This window comes from Chiloscyllium punctatum, chromosome 31 (genome assembly GCF_047496795.1).
Source record: "Chiloscyllium punctatum isolate Juve2018m chromosome 31, sChiPun1.3, whole genome shotgun sequence".
Lineage (NCBI taxonomy): Eukaryota > Metazoa > Chordata > Chondrichthyes > Orectolobiformes > Hemiscylliidae > Chiloscyllium > Chiloscyllium punctatum.
In genome coordinates, this window is record NC_092769.1 from 58,834,516 (window position 1) to 58,848,861 (window position 14,346).

The 14,346-nt window shown below is 46.0% G+C and overlaps 1 long non-coding RNA gene across 2 annotated transcripts in view; it reads left to right on the forward strand.

Annotated features, from left to right (window-relative positions):
• LOC140456966 (uncharacterized) overlaps positions 1–13,511 on the forward strand; it is a 37,059-nt gene extending 23,548 nt beyond the window's left edge. For both annotated transcript variants that reach the window (XR_011953285.1, XR_011953284.1), the window contains one exon: positions 12,763–13,511. This is a non-coding gene — a long non-coding RNA (uncharacterized lncRNA). The remainder of the gene's footprint in view (positions 1–12,762) is intronic.
• Positions 13,512–14,346: the final 835 nt, after the last annotated feature.

A 14,346-nucleotide genomic window follows, 5' to 3' on the forward strand; every position in this document is an offset into this window, starting at 1 on the left:
AACTAGTCCATGCTGACCAGATATCCTAACCTAACCTCGTCCCATTTGCCAACACATGGCACACATCCCACTACACCTTTCCAATACATATACCCATCCAGATGCCAAATGGTCTAATTGTACCAACCTCCACCACTTCCCCTGACAGAAGATTCCATACACGCACCATCTGTGAAAAAACTTGACCCTCTGATCACTTTTAAATTTTTCCCCTCTCATATTAAACCTATGCTCTCTAGTTCTGGACTCCTCCACCCCAGGGAAAAGACCTTGTCAATTTACCCTATCCATGCCCCTCATGATTTTATAAACCTCTATGAGGTCACCCTTCAGCCTCCAATACTCCTGGGAGGAGCGCACAACTCGTGTCACAATGGGGCCTGTATGATTGATGGCAGCTTCAGACCAATAGGAGAGTTGGTGTGATCCTCTAGCCAATGGGAGTGAATGAGGGGTGGGTCCAGTGAGCCAACACGTGACCATGAACTGTGCAGGTACAGTGTCACTGTGGTGCGGGTGTACTCAGTGAGTGTGAAGGGAGTGAGAGAGACAGCAGAGACTGGGAGAGAAATTGAGTTTTTATGGACTGGGAGTGTTTATAAACACACGGTTTTAGGCGGCTAGACCTGAATTAGAAATTTCTGGTAAATTAGAGCCAAAAGAACTGCAGATGCTGTAAATCTCTCACAACAGCCAAAAGGTACTGGTAAAGCTCTGCAGATCTGGCAGCATCTGTGAAGAGAAATCAGAGTTAACATTTTGGATCTGCTGACCCTTCCTCAGAACTGATGTTACTGAAAAGAAATGTTGGTTTATATGCAGAAGGTTGGGGTTAAGGAGTAAATGATCGGTGGTGATAGAGTCCAAAGAGATGGGAGCAGGTGGACAAAGGAATGGATAACGATCTGGCTGGGGGAGGGTGAATAACTGTTTATGGCCACTGTTAGTGGCTAACCATAGGTAGTGTATAATGGCAGGCTATATGATAACCAGGACTGGTATGTGGGTTAAGAGGCAAGGGCGCTAGGACATTGGAGACTTCAGGACCTAAAATAATTGAATTTGATACTGGGGCTAGAGGGGTGCAGGGTCCCCAAGTAGAAGATCAGGTGTTCTTCTTCCAGCTTGCGTTTAAAGTGTGGTGCTGGAAAAGCACAGCAGGTCAGGTAGCATCCCAGGAGCAAGAGAATCAACTTTTTGGGCATCAGTCTTTCATCAGGAATGCCGGGATTGGAGGGAGAGTGGGGCTGAGAGATAAGTAAGAGGGATGGTGGTGTTGGTGGGAAGGGAGCAAGGGAGGCAATAGGTCGATGTAGGTGGAGGGTAATGGAGAGAGGGTAGAGTGGATAATTGGAAAGGAAGATGAACAGGTGGGACAGCTCAAGAGGGTGGTGTCGAGTTGGAGGGTTGGATCTGGGATCAGGTTGGGGAGGGGAGATGAGGAAACCTTGATTCTGTGGTTAAAGGGTCCCAATGTGGAAGATGAGGTTTTCTTCCTCCAGGCGTCAGGTGGCTGGGATTTAGTGGTGGAGGTGGCCCAGGACTTGCATGTCCTTGGCGGAGTGGGTGGGGAAGTTGAAGTGGTCGACCACAGGATGGTGGGGTTGATTGGTGCATATGTCCCAGAAATGTTCCCTGAAACATTCCGCAATTTGGTGTCCTGACTCCCCAGTGGAGAGGAGACCACATCGAAATCAAAGGCCATAATAGGTGAGGTGGTTGGATGTGCAGGAAAGTCTCTGCTGGATGTGGAAGGGTCCTTTAGGGGTGAGGGGGAGATGTGGGCACAGGTTTTACACCTCTTGCATTGGCAAGTGAAGGTGCTGGGAGTGGAGGGTGGATGGATCTGACTAGGAATTCACAGGGAATCGTCTCTTTGGAATGCTGAAAGGAATGGAGAGGAAAATACATCTGGTGGGATCTGATTGTAAGTGGTGAAAATGGCGGAGGCTGATGCGTTGTATCTGGGTGGAAGGTGAGGACTAGGGGGTTCTATCTTTGTTGCAGTTGGAGAGGTGTGGTTCAATGTCAGAGGTGTGGGAAGTGGTGGAGATGCACTGGAGAGTATTGTTGAACACATGGGAGGGGAAATTGCAGTCCTTGAAAAACGGGGCGTTTTGGTATGTTCTGGAGTGTTCTGCCAGCTTGCATCAAGCTTCACTGGAACACTGCAGTAAGCATGAGACAGAGATGTTGGCCAGGCAACAGACTCGTGTGCTAAAGTGACAGGCAACTGGAAACTCGGGGTCTGTTTTGCAGCAGACCGTAGATCATCAGCTGCTTTTTCCAGCACCTCCACTGAGATGCTGCCAGACACAGGTTCCTGTCCCCTCCATTAACAGCTATGCACCCCCCCCCTCCCCCCAGGCAGATCGTAATCCACTCCTTTGTCTTTCCAAATGTTCTGGTCTCTCTTTGAGCTCTGTCCCCACCTATTATCTTCTCTTTATACCCCTATTTCCTGCAGTCCAAAGGTATGCAGGTTAGGTGAATTGGCCCAGCTAAATTTCTCGTAGCATTCAGGGATGTATAGGTTAGGTGCATTAGTCAGGAGAAATGTAGAATGATAGGGTAGGGGAATGGGTTTGGTTGAGAAACTCTTCAGAGTGTGGGTGTGGATTTGTTGGGCCCAATGGCCTGTTTCCACACTGTAGGGATTCTAATTTTCCCAGCTGCCATCGGTTCTGAGGGAGGGTCACTGGACCTAGAATGACCCTTGGTATATGCAGGAGGAGGAAACGGGAAAGGGGAGTTTGATCCAGTTTAGACTGGGAGGGTTTAATTACACTCTGAACAGGTCGTTAGGCCTGAATTAGAAACTCTTGGTCCCACGTTTACAGCAAATGGGAAAATGGCTGTGGCCCTCAGGTCCTGGGTTATAGCCGCCATCTTTATTTGGGGCAAGGTACAGCGAGGCACATGGACATGTCCTCTTCCTGGGTGGGGGAGGGGTGATTGAAAGCGGAGCATTTACACATCAAACACATACCAAGAGAAATTTTTGTCTTTACTGTTCAGCCTGCACTGACTGTGAGTTTTGTTTTGTGAATTCATTTTATAGGATATTAATTGAGAATAATTGAGACAGAGATCTCAAAAGCAATTTTCTATCGTCGGCAGGGTCATCAGGATCTGAATACCATTGACATTTAACTGTGGAAGGAGAAAGGTGTGTCTGTTCTGTCTGTGGGAAAGTATCTGTTTTTTTTCAAGCAAAAAGCAGAAAGATATTCAAATTTGTGGTTGAATCACCCTTGGGGTTTGTGTTCCATTCTGTGCCCTACAGCTGAGAAGGTGTTATTGGCCTGAGAGGGAGCACAGATTTATCCAAATTACACCTCGTCTCTTTATACGAACTGTCAGATTTAGACCCAATCACCCACTTCATGGAGTTAACCTGTAAACTCCTCACTTTCAATTCCCTGCAAACTTCCCATTAAAATTCCTTATGGACTCAAATTCCAGCACCATTTCGGGTGGAATGTTCGAGGTTCTGACAACTGTCTGTTCATTCAGAAACTGCTGAGGTCCATGTTGACTCTGGGGTTACAAAGGGCTGAATTGAAAGATGAGGTGCTGTTCCTGAGCTCCCATTGAGATACATTGGAACAGGACAGGAGGCTGGGACAGTGTAGGTGTGAGCAGACAATGAAAATAACAGGGCTGAACTGTGAGGGCTGCTTGGCTCAATGAGAGTGTTTTGGAGTTGGGTGTAAACAGAGCGAGGGGAGACAGGGGGAAGGTGAACTACAGCTTCAGTTTTCGTGCAGGCCATTCAGAAATTCACATTATCTCAATGGGAACAGGCAAGTTGTAAGCAATACTTGCTAAGTTTTTTTAAAACAGATTTTAAAGTATAAAATGTCAGCTTAAGTAAAGATCGGGGCTTTTGATTATAATGGAAATGTCTGAAGACAAGGAAGGTTGCTCGCTCATTTAGATTCTCCTCATGGGAGTAACTAGCTGAAACTAGAGAGACATTGTGACAGGAGACCTTAGACCTTGCACAATGTGGGAAATAAGGGACACTTCCAGTGTCCGTGATGGCTGTGTGTGCAGGAAGTGTGTCCATCTGCAGCTACTGGGAAACTGCTTTTCAGACTTGGAGCTGAGAGTGAACTCACTGTGGAGCAATACTGAGAATGTTATGGACAGCACATTTAGTGAGTTAGTCACACTGCAGGTGAGAGTTTCACAGGCAGAAAGGGAATGGGTGACCATCAGATCAAGTAAAAGGCTCAGGAAGGAAGTACAGGACTCCACAGTCATCGTTCCCCTTCTCAAACAGATATTGTGCACCGCTTGGGATTCTATAAAGGGGGAGCAGGTCGGGTGGACTCTCAGGGGAAATCAGCAACAGCCAGGTTCATGACACCACAGATAACTCCGCTTCACAGAACTTGAGGAAGGAGAACGGCAGAGTTGTAGTGACAGGTGATCCAGTAGTCAGGGTCGGAGACAGGCGTGTCTGTGGCCACAGACATGAATCCAGGACAGTGGAATTGAACCCAGGTCCATTTCTTGATAAATGCACAGACCAATAAAGGTCAGTGTCCCAAATGCAACCTTCAGCACTTGGTCACCCTGAAGCTCTACTTTTCAGGGACTATGCCCTTGTTCTGAATCCTTCAGAGGGATTGAAGGGGATAGGGAGAAAACAGGAACAGGGTTTTGTTGTAGATCTACAAAATAACTGTCACCCTCCCCCCTCGGTCTCTCCCCTCTGTCTCCCACCCCCCATCGTGTCTCCTCCACACCACAGGGAAAAGGCCTTGTGTATTTACCCTATCCGTGCCCCTATTGATTTTATAAACCTCTCTCAGGTCACCCATCAGCATCTGACACTCCAGGGAAAGCAGTGTATTGAGCCTCTCCCTGTAGCTCAAATCCTCCAACCCTGGCAACATGCTTGTAATACTTTGCTGACCCCTTTCAAGTTTCACAATATTGTTTTGATAGAAAGGAGACCAGAATTGCATGCAATATTCCAAGCGTGACCTAATCAATGTCCTGTACAGCCGCAATATGACCTACCAACTACTATACTCAGTGCTCTGACCAATAAAGGAAAGTATACTAAACAACTTCTTCACTATCCTATCTACCTGCGATTCTGCTTTCAAGGAGTTATGAACCTGCACTCCAAGGTCTCTCTGTTCAGCAGCACTCCCGAGGACCTTACCATTCAGTGTATTTCCCCTGCTAATATTTGCTTTTCCAAAATGTAGCACCTCCCATTTATCTAAATTAAACTCCATCTGCCAGTCCTCAGCACATTCAACCATCTGATCAAGATCCCGTTATTATCTGAGATAATCCTCTTCACTGTCCACTGCATCTCCAATTGTGATGTCATCTTACTAAAATTACTTCCTATATTCACATCCAAATCATTTATATAAATTATGAAAATTAGTGGATCCAGCACCGATCCTTTGTGACACTCCACTGGTCACAGGTCTCCAATCTGAAAAGCAACCTTCCACCACCACCCTCTGTCTTCTACCTTTGAACATGTTTTGTATCCAAATGGCTAGTTCTCTCTGTATTCCATGAGATCTAACCTTGCTAACCAGTCTCCCATGGGGAACCTTGTTGAACACCTTACTGACAACCACTTAGATCATTTCCACCGCTTTGCCCTCATCAATCCTCTTGTTGTTACTTCAAAAAAATTGACTCAAGTTCATGAGATATGATTTCTCACACACACAGCCGTTATTAATATCCACGACTTAACTCTGTACGTTGGGGTCTGCGTCACCCAGTTATAGGTGTTAATATTCTGGATAAAGTTCACGTACATCAGCTTTATGTTAGTGACTGTGTATTGAGTCTTGTTGATATCACCAACACAGGTGAGTTCCTTTTGAAAGGCAGTCCCTATATCCCTAACTCCCTCCCACCTGCTCTGTCGCCTCCACCCCTACTGTAGACAGTAAGTGGGAGGAGCTCATGGAGATTCCATGTGAGTGAGATTGAGAAATTCTTCCCTTCTTTCCACTAGCCCACCAAGAAATGGTGGTAGTGTCCTTACCTCTGGACCAGGAGGATCGGGTTCAGAGATGAGTAACAGCATCTTTGAAGAGGCTGATTGGAAAACATGCCCAAGCCACCACGTCATACTGTCTCCCAGCTGTCCCTGCCTGAGCCTCCAAACAGAACCTTCCTGTAGTTTCTCTCCTGTCAGATTCTCCCATTGCTCAGTTTGTCCAGGATCCCCTTCTGCTGCTGCACTGATCCTCACTGACCTGTCCATCCCCCAGTGTCCTCCACATTCATTCATTGGTTACAATCCCATTGTCCCAGTCCTCCAGCCCCACCCCCTCCACCCTATTGGGCAGCAGCTGCTGTCAATCACCCAGGCTCCTGTGCGATCTGGAGCATGTGCTATAGGAGGGGAGGCCAGTGCATGGGCGCAGTGCTGGTAATTATTGGTGTATGTGCAGTATGGGTCAGTGCCAGGGAGGCTGTGGGTGTGTGGGATTAATCTGTCATTGGTAGCTTCCTCCCTCTGAAAACAGGACCCAGGGGAATGGGCCCTCCCCTGGTATCCTGACCAGTGGTCTAAGTATCAATGGGGAAGCATTTTGCAGAAAGTTATGAGACCTCTTGTGAAGATTCAGGAATGTTATGGAAAGGGACAGGGGTGTGCCTGTAATTAGAGTTCTAATCTGTTTCATTTTAGTGCAGATATGATTTGGCCAGTGTGTGCAGGATGGTTCTGATCAGAGGTTGGAGTGGGGGAAATAAATAAGAGGTTCCAGATTGGAGGAAAAAAAATCAATGTGCGTCTGACCAGGAATGAAACCTTGGGGGGTGGGAAGAGGATTCAAGAACACCCGGGAGGCTCTGAGTCAGACTCGTTGATTTGATTAGATTTCCTACAGTGTGGAAACAGGCCCTTCGGCCCAACCAGACCACACCGACCCTATGACGAGCAACCCACCCAGACCCATTTCCCTCTGACTAAAGCACCTAACACTATGGGTAATTTACCGTGGCTAATTCACCTGACCTGCAGTCAGTCTTTGGATTGTGGGAGGAAACTGGAACACCCGGAGGAAACCCACGCAGACACGGAGAGAATGAGCCCGAGGCTGGAATCGAATCTGGGACCCTAGTGCTGTGAGGCAGCAGTGCTAATTACTGTGCCATCGTGCCGCCCCTTTTTTTTTGGTTCTTAGTCTGCAGACAGGAGCTAGGAAACTGAATTCAAAGAGTAGAGAGAGTGTTAGAACTGGGTGTGGAGGGAAGGAGTGTGGAGGGAAGGAGTGAGGAGATTGGTTTGGATTTCAGTTCACAGAAGAGAGAAATGTGAGACTGAGAACTAATGCTTTGGGGGAAACGAAGAAGCTGCAATTTAATACTATAATTGTCTTATGAATTTCCATCCTGTATTAACAGTGGTGACCTGTTTTCTCTGTTGTCGGGTTCTGAAAGGGTGGATTTGTGAATGAGAAATTCAAATTGAACTTCCTGTTCGGTTTTGATGGTTACTTGATCCGTACCGATCTGAATATCATTGGCCTTTTCATGTGGAAGGAAAGGTGTGCATTTTGTCTGTGGGCGAATATTTCAAATGTCAGTGTGACTGGAAAAAAATACCGAGACACAGCCAAGTTCATGTTAGTGTGGTGACTGTGGAGAGAGAGTGCATTTGTTTTTAAAAGTCTGAAAAAACATGGCTCATTTCCCAGGAACAATTAAGTTACAGATTTGTAAGTTTTACAAGTTTTAAATTAATCATGCAACCAGAAAGACACAAGGATGCCTGCACCATGGAAAATACCATGAAAACGGGATTGTTGTAAAGGAGTTAATTCTCGATCATGGTTTGTAATCCATTGGCGTTGTCACTTCAGTTCTAATGCCATCGGGAAACACTGGAAATGTGATTAATGCAGTGAAGGTTTCAGTTATTAAACTGTAAAAAGGTGCAGAAGAAATTTACAAGGATGATGCCAGGTCTTAGGGGTCTGAGTTACAGGGAGAGGTTGGACAAGCGAAGATTTTTTTTTTGTTTCGAGCAGAGGGGGGATGTTTTCTGGAAGTGTATAAGATCATGAGAGGCATGGGTAAGGTGAATGCACTCAATCTTTTTCTCAGGAAATCAAGGACTGGAGGGCATCAGTTTACAGTTAGAGGAGAAATTATGAAAGGGAACCTGAGGGGCAACTGTTTTACACAGAGGATGGTATATATATGGAGTGAGCTACCAGATGAAGTGGTTGGGGTGGGTACATTAGCAACATGTAAAAGACGTTTGGACAAATACATGGATAGCAAACGGTCAGAAGCATATGGGACAAGAGTGCATGGAAATGGGGTTCGCGTGGATGGACATATTGGCCGGCATGGACCAGTTTGGGCCAAAGGGCCAGTCTCTGCTGTAGGACTCTGACTCCAAATATATTTACTATTTCTCCCGCTATCTCTGGTAGCACCCTGGGATGTATTCCATCAGGGCAAAGAGACTTGTTTCCCTTTAGCTCCATTAGCTTACCCAGCTCGAACACTTTCGTGATAATAGTTGTTTCTTGGTCCTCGCTTTCCTCAGTCTCTTTATCAATTACTGGCATGTTCTTCCTATCCTCCAATGTGAAGACTGACTGCTGTGTACTCATATTCCTGAACCCTGCTGGATAGGAATAACTCGGCACAGAACTCTGAGAGGTCTTCTTTGAGTCTTTTATTGATGAGACATGGCAGTTACCTGGATAGTGTACATGCAGAACACCTCCAGGCAGCATCAGGTAACTCCCCCCCCCCCCCCCCCCCCCCCCCCCCCTTCCCCCTCCTCCCCCTCCCCCCCACTCCCCGTCCGATGTGCTGCTCCCATTCTTATACCTTTGTGGTTTGTGGTTTTGAATGGACGCTGTCTCTCAGTATTATCTCCATGGCAATGGCAGTTAAAAAGTCGAGTTCAGCTCAGCACTTTGTGGTTAAACCACATACCCCTCCCCCACACCCCTGTGGCTCAGTCAGGTATCTGACAGGCACTTCAGTTTCAGTGGGGCTGTCTGTCAGGATTCTGATAAAGTTAAAAACCACACAACACCAGGTTATAGTCCAACAGGTTTATTGGGAAGTACAAGCTTTTGGAGTGTGCTGTGATTTTTAACTTGATCAGGATTATCTCTATGGGAACAGTTAAGTGCTTCAACAATTACATAGGCCATATGTTCCCCACACAATAGGCTCCCCTCTAGCAGGGTAAACTGCTATTCTGGCCCTGGGGATAGCTACTCGTCACTTTTCTCCCCCAATCCCATCTCGCTTTCTGTTGATATTTAAAGTTTTTCTAATCTCCTAGTTTCTCCTTGGTCTTTGCCAATTTGTATGCTTTCTATTTCAATTTGATAAACTCCCTTATTTCCTTAGCCACCCATGGCAGATTACTCCTTTTCCTACAGTCCTTCCTTTTCACTGATATATACTTTTGCTGAGCAGTTTGGAAAATTCTTTGATATTCCTCCACTGTCTGTCAACTGTCCCACCCTAAAGTCTTTGCTTCCAGTCCACATTAGCTAACTCCTGCCTCATCCTATCATAGTCTCCTTTGTTTAAGCACAGGATCTTGGGATTGGATTTAATCTTCCCGCTTTCCAACTGTATTCTAAATTCAACCAAAGTTATCACAAGTCTTTTATCAGTTTACGAGGTGAGGTGATGTTACCTGGGTGTTTTGGTTTTCATTGTCAGAGACCTTGGCTTTGTAATAAAGTACAAGATAGATATTCAAAACAACGTGTTCTGGGCGGTGTGAATGTATTACACAGTCTAAAACCATAAATCACTGTCTCCCCTCAGTTTACATGATTTGGAGATGCCGATGTTGGACTGGGGTGTATAAATTTAAAAATCACACAACACCAGGTTATAGTCATAGAACATAGAACATAGAACATAGAACAATACAGCACAGAACAGGCCCTTCGGCCCACGATGTTGTGCCGAACTTCTATCCTAGATTAAGCACCCATCCATGTACCTATCCAAATGCCGCTTAAAGGTCGCCAATGAATCTGACTCTACCACTCCCACGGGCAGCGCATTCCATGCCCCCACCACTCTCTGGGTGAAGAACCCACCCCTGACATCTCCCCTATACCTTCCACCCTTCACCTTAAATTTATGTCCCCTTGTAACACTCTGTTGTACCCGGGGAAAAAGTTTCTGACTGTCTACTCTATCTATTCCTCTGATCATCTTATAAACCTCTATCAAGTCACCCCTCATCCTTCGCCGTTCCAACGAGAAAAGGCCGAGAACTCTCAACCTATCCTCGTACGACCGACTCTCCATTCCAGGCAACATCCTGGTAAATCTTCTCTGCACCCTCTCCAAAGCTTCCACATCTTTCCTAAAGTGAGGCGACCAGAACTGCACACAGTACTCCAAATGTGGCCTAACCAAAGTCCTGTACAGCTGCAACATCACCTCACGACTCTTGAATTCAATCCCTCTGCTAATGAACGATAATACTCCATAGGCCTTCTTACAAACTCTATCCACCTGAGTGGCAACCTTCAAAGATCTATGTACATAGACCCCAAGATCCCTCTGTTCCTCCACCTGACCAAGAACCCTACCATTAACCCTGTATTCCGCATTCTTATTTGTTCTTCCAAAATGGACAACTTCACACTTGGCAGGGTTGAACTCCATCTGCCACTCCACAGCCCAGCTCTGCATCATATCTAAGTCCCTCTGCAGCCGACAACAGCCCTCCACACTGTCCACAACTCCACCTATCTTTGTATCATCTGCAAATTTACTGACCCACCCTTCGACTCCCTCATCTAAGTTATTAATAAAAATTACAAACAGCAGAGGACCCAGAACTGATCCCTGCGGAACTCCACTTGTAACTGGACTCCATGCTGAATATTTACCATCTACTACCACTCTCTGACTTCGACCGGTTAGCCAGTTTTCTATCCAATTGGCCAAATTTCCCTCTATCCCATGCCTCCTGACTTTCCGCATAAGCCTACCATGGGGAACCTTATCAAATGCCTTACTAAAATCCATGTACACTACATCCACTGCTCTACCCTCATCCACATGCTTGGTCACTCCAGGTCCTTCAGGTTTAATTGGAAGCACACTCGATTACAGAGTGTTGCTCCTTCATCATGATCCAATTAAACCTGTTGGACTATAACCTGTTGTTGTGTGATTTTTAACTCACCTCAGTTTAGAATTGCAAAATCATTATCTCCCACATGCTTCCTTACTATCTAAGTTTGGAACGCTAATCCACCTGACTATCCTGCTGTTTCCGAAAATCTCCTTTGGTGAAGGTTTTGGATTCACCTTTCCAGTTATTACCGTAAGAAGATAAGCATTGGGCCCAGGAGAGGCAATGCAGCCCTTTGAACCAGCTCCACCATTTAATACGGTGATGATTGAACTCACCTCGGTCTCAGCTGGATTTTCCCGCCTGCTCGCTTTCACCCTTCAACTCATTGCAAATTCAGTATCTGTATCTCTTTAGTAAATTTGCTCATTGTCCTGGCATCCACCGCATTTTGAATAGGGAATTCCACAGATTCACAGCACATTGCGATAAGTACATTCTTCTTCATGAGAATAGAATAGAATCCCTACAGTGCAGAAACTCAGTAATCATCCATGGAGTCCACACCAATCCTATAATGAGCATCCCATTCAGTCTCACCCATTGACTGTATTTCCCATGATTAATGGTTCAACCTGCACACGCATGGATACTGTGGGCAATTTAGCATCGCCAATCCACTTAACCTGTATATCTTTGGACTGTGGGATGAAACTGGAGCACCCAGAGGAAACCCGCACAGACACGGGGAGAACGTGTAAACTCCACACAGTCGCCTAAGGCTGGAACCAAATCCAGGTCACTGATGCTGTGAGTCAGCAATGCGAACCATTGAGCCTCCTCTGTTTAAAATCTGCTCCTCCCATTAATCACCCCACGCCCCAGTTGGTTGAATCTATATTCCTTATGTCAGAAAATCAGCTTGTGGAAGCAGATGTCTCAGTAAAACCCAGTGACAGTCCATATGTTCTGTGTGTCTGAATGGGGATCCGAGACACAACGCCCTCCAGTCCACACTTTTCTTTCACTTTCCTGAGACAGGGTTCCAGTAGCTTCATGGGGACGACAACTCCCACAATCCCTGAGGCCAGGACAACACTTGTGTGGGGAAACCCAGCACGATACATGTACAGAATATGGGTGGGTTTTGTAGATGTGCTTTGGGTAAGTATACTTTGGGGAAAGTATTTCACACTGTCATTGGCTGGAGGAGGAATGTATTGATCTGTTCGGGGGTCAAAGTGTCACTACACCCATGTAGGGCCACTCTCCATCCCCAATTCATTGTAATGGTAGGAATCAACTAAGGGGGAACGAAGAAGGATCTGACCCATTCTCCCAGACTGAAGGTTCCTCTTCTGTCCAGGATCTGCCACCTCCCTTTTTGTTTCCTTTTGTTTCATTCTGCTGTTACATTATTGATTTGCAGCAACTGAAGGGAAAGGAAGTGAACCCAGAAAGGGTGCAGAGTCTAACCAGGGATGGGAAGTGGAGGCATGGATCTGTTTATCAGTAACTCCATGAGAATGGGGAGGGTGTACATTAGGGGGTAGCAGAGTCAGAATGGTGGGAGAGAGTAAGTGGGCTGGAGGGTTACAGGTTTGAGGGAAGAAAGGGGAAAAAGATATTCCAGAGAAACGAGAATTGCCTGTTCTGAATTTCTAACCTTTACACAGGGTGCTAGATGGTGAAGCTTTTCAGACTGAAATTTCAAAATAACGTGCAGATCGTGATTAAGTTAACCAGCATTTGAAGAAGCAAAGATGGAGAATCACTCGGCCAAAATCCTGCAACACTCTCCTCACTGCATTGTCGGTCTATCTGCACCAAATGGACTGTGAATGGTACAAGACATCAGCTCACGACCATCTTCTCAAGGGTAACGAGAGATGGGGAATAAATGCTGGCTGAGACCGTGATGCCCATATCCTGGAAATGGGTTCTATCTCTAGTTGCTGAAACCCAGTTGATGTTACTGCAGGATGAAGGGGGAGGCTGAGTGTATCCTCCAGGAGGCAGCACCATCACATTACCCCTGCCTATACCCACACAGTAACACCGCAACATCACTGGAGCAAAAGGCAGTGAAGCCAAAGGAGGACTGAGATATAGTTCTTCGAGGTAAAGTCATGAAAGGGGATTGGAACACAGCAGGAACAGGAGACTGAGCTGGATGGTCAGCTGTTTCCCATTGAATGGTGGAGCAGGATTGAAAGGCTGAATGGCCTCCTTCTTCTGCTATCTCCCAGGTATGTAGATAGCCATGGAGCCCAGGTAAGAAGAAGTAGGCAGGGCAGGGATTCTCCAGGCGATTGCACTTCCACAATAGTTTTCAGTGAGGGATGGTTTGATGGATTTTATTTAACATTTATCTTTAACACGAGGTTTGTAAATTTTGGCTTTAAAATGTTGTAAAAGTTTTTTGCACAGCAAATAAAATTAAAGAAAATAAATTAAACTGTCTGAATATAACAGTTTTAAAACTTTCAACCTCCAAATCAAAATCCTGTTTATTCCCAGGCACCATCACTTTCCAGCTACTCAAACTCCAGGGAAATATTCCCTCCCTGTCTGAACCTTTGGTTTGATTTAACTGCTTTTCAGTTCTCATTCTGTGAGCTGTGAGCGTTCTTTTTCCCCATTTCTCCGACACAGAAGTGTTTTCATAGCAACCTTCCCACTATCAAGATCACCATTACACCATTTTGCTTTTGGTTAACATACAATCACCAGCAGTGCAAAAGTGAGGACCTCAGAGTCTAGATTAGAGTGGTGATGGAAAAGGGTTTTGCCAAAACGTTGATTTTCCGGCTCCTCGGATCCTGCCTGACCTGTTGTGCTTTTCCAGCATCACTCTAATCTGGACATATAATCACTAGCAGTAAACCATTTGTGTAACCAATTGAACATTTATAAACAAAGCCCATTACGGGCCAAGCAAACCATTACAAGTGACAACATGGGAAGGGACTAAATCAAAGTAGAGTTGGGGGGAGGAGGGGGCAGCGGTGGAGATAAAGCACTATATCTTCTGCGGTGCCCACCTCAATCAGAAGGCATCGAAACATTGATACACACCACACGTTCCTTCTCCAAGGACACCCTGCTGTGTAGCCTTTACCTTCACTCATAGAATAGATTAGATTACATTACAGTGTAGAAACAGGCCCTTCGGCCCAACCAGTCCACGCCGACCCGCCGAAGCATGACCCACCCATGCCTCTACATTTACCCCTTACCTAACACTATGGGCAATTTAG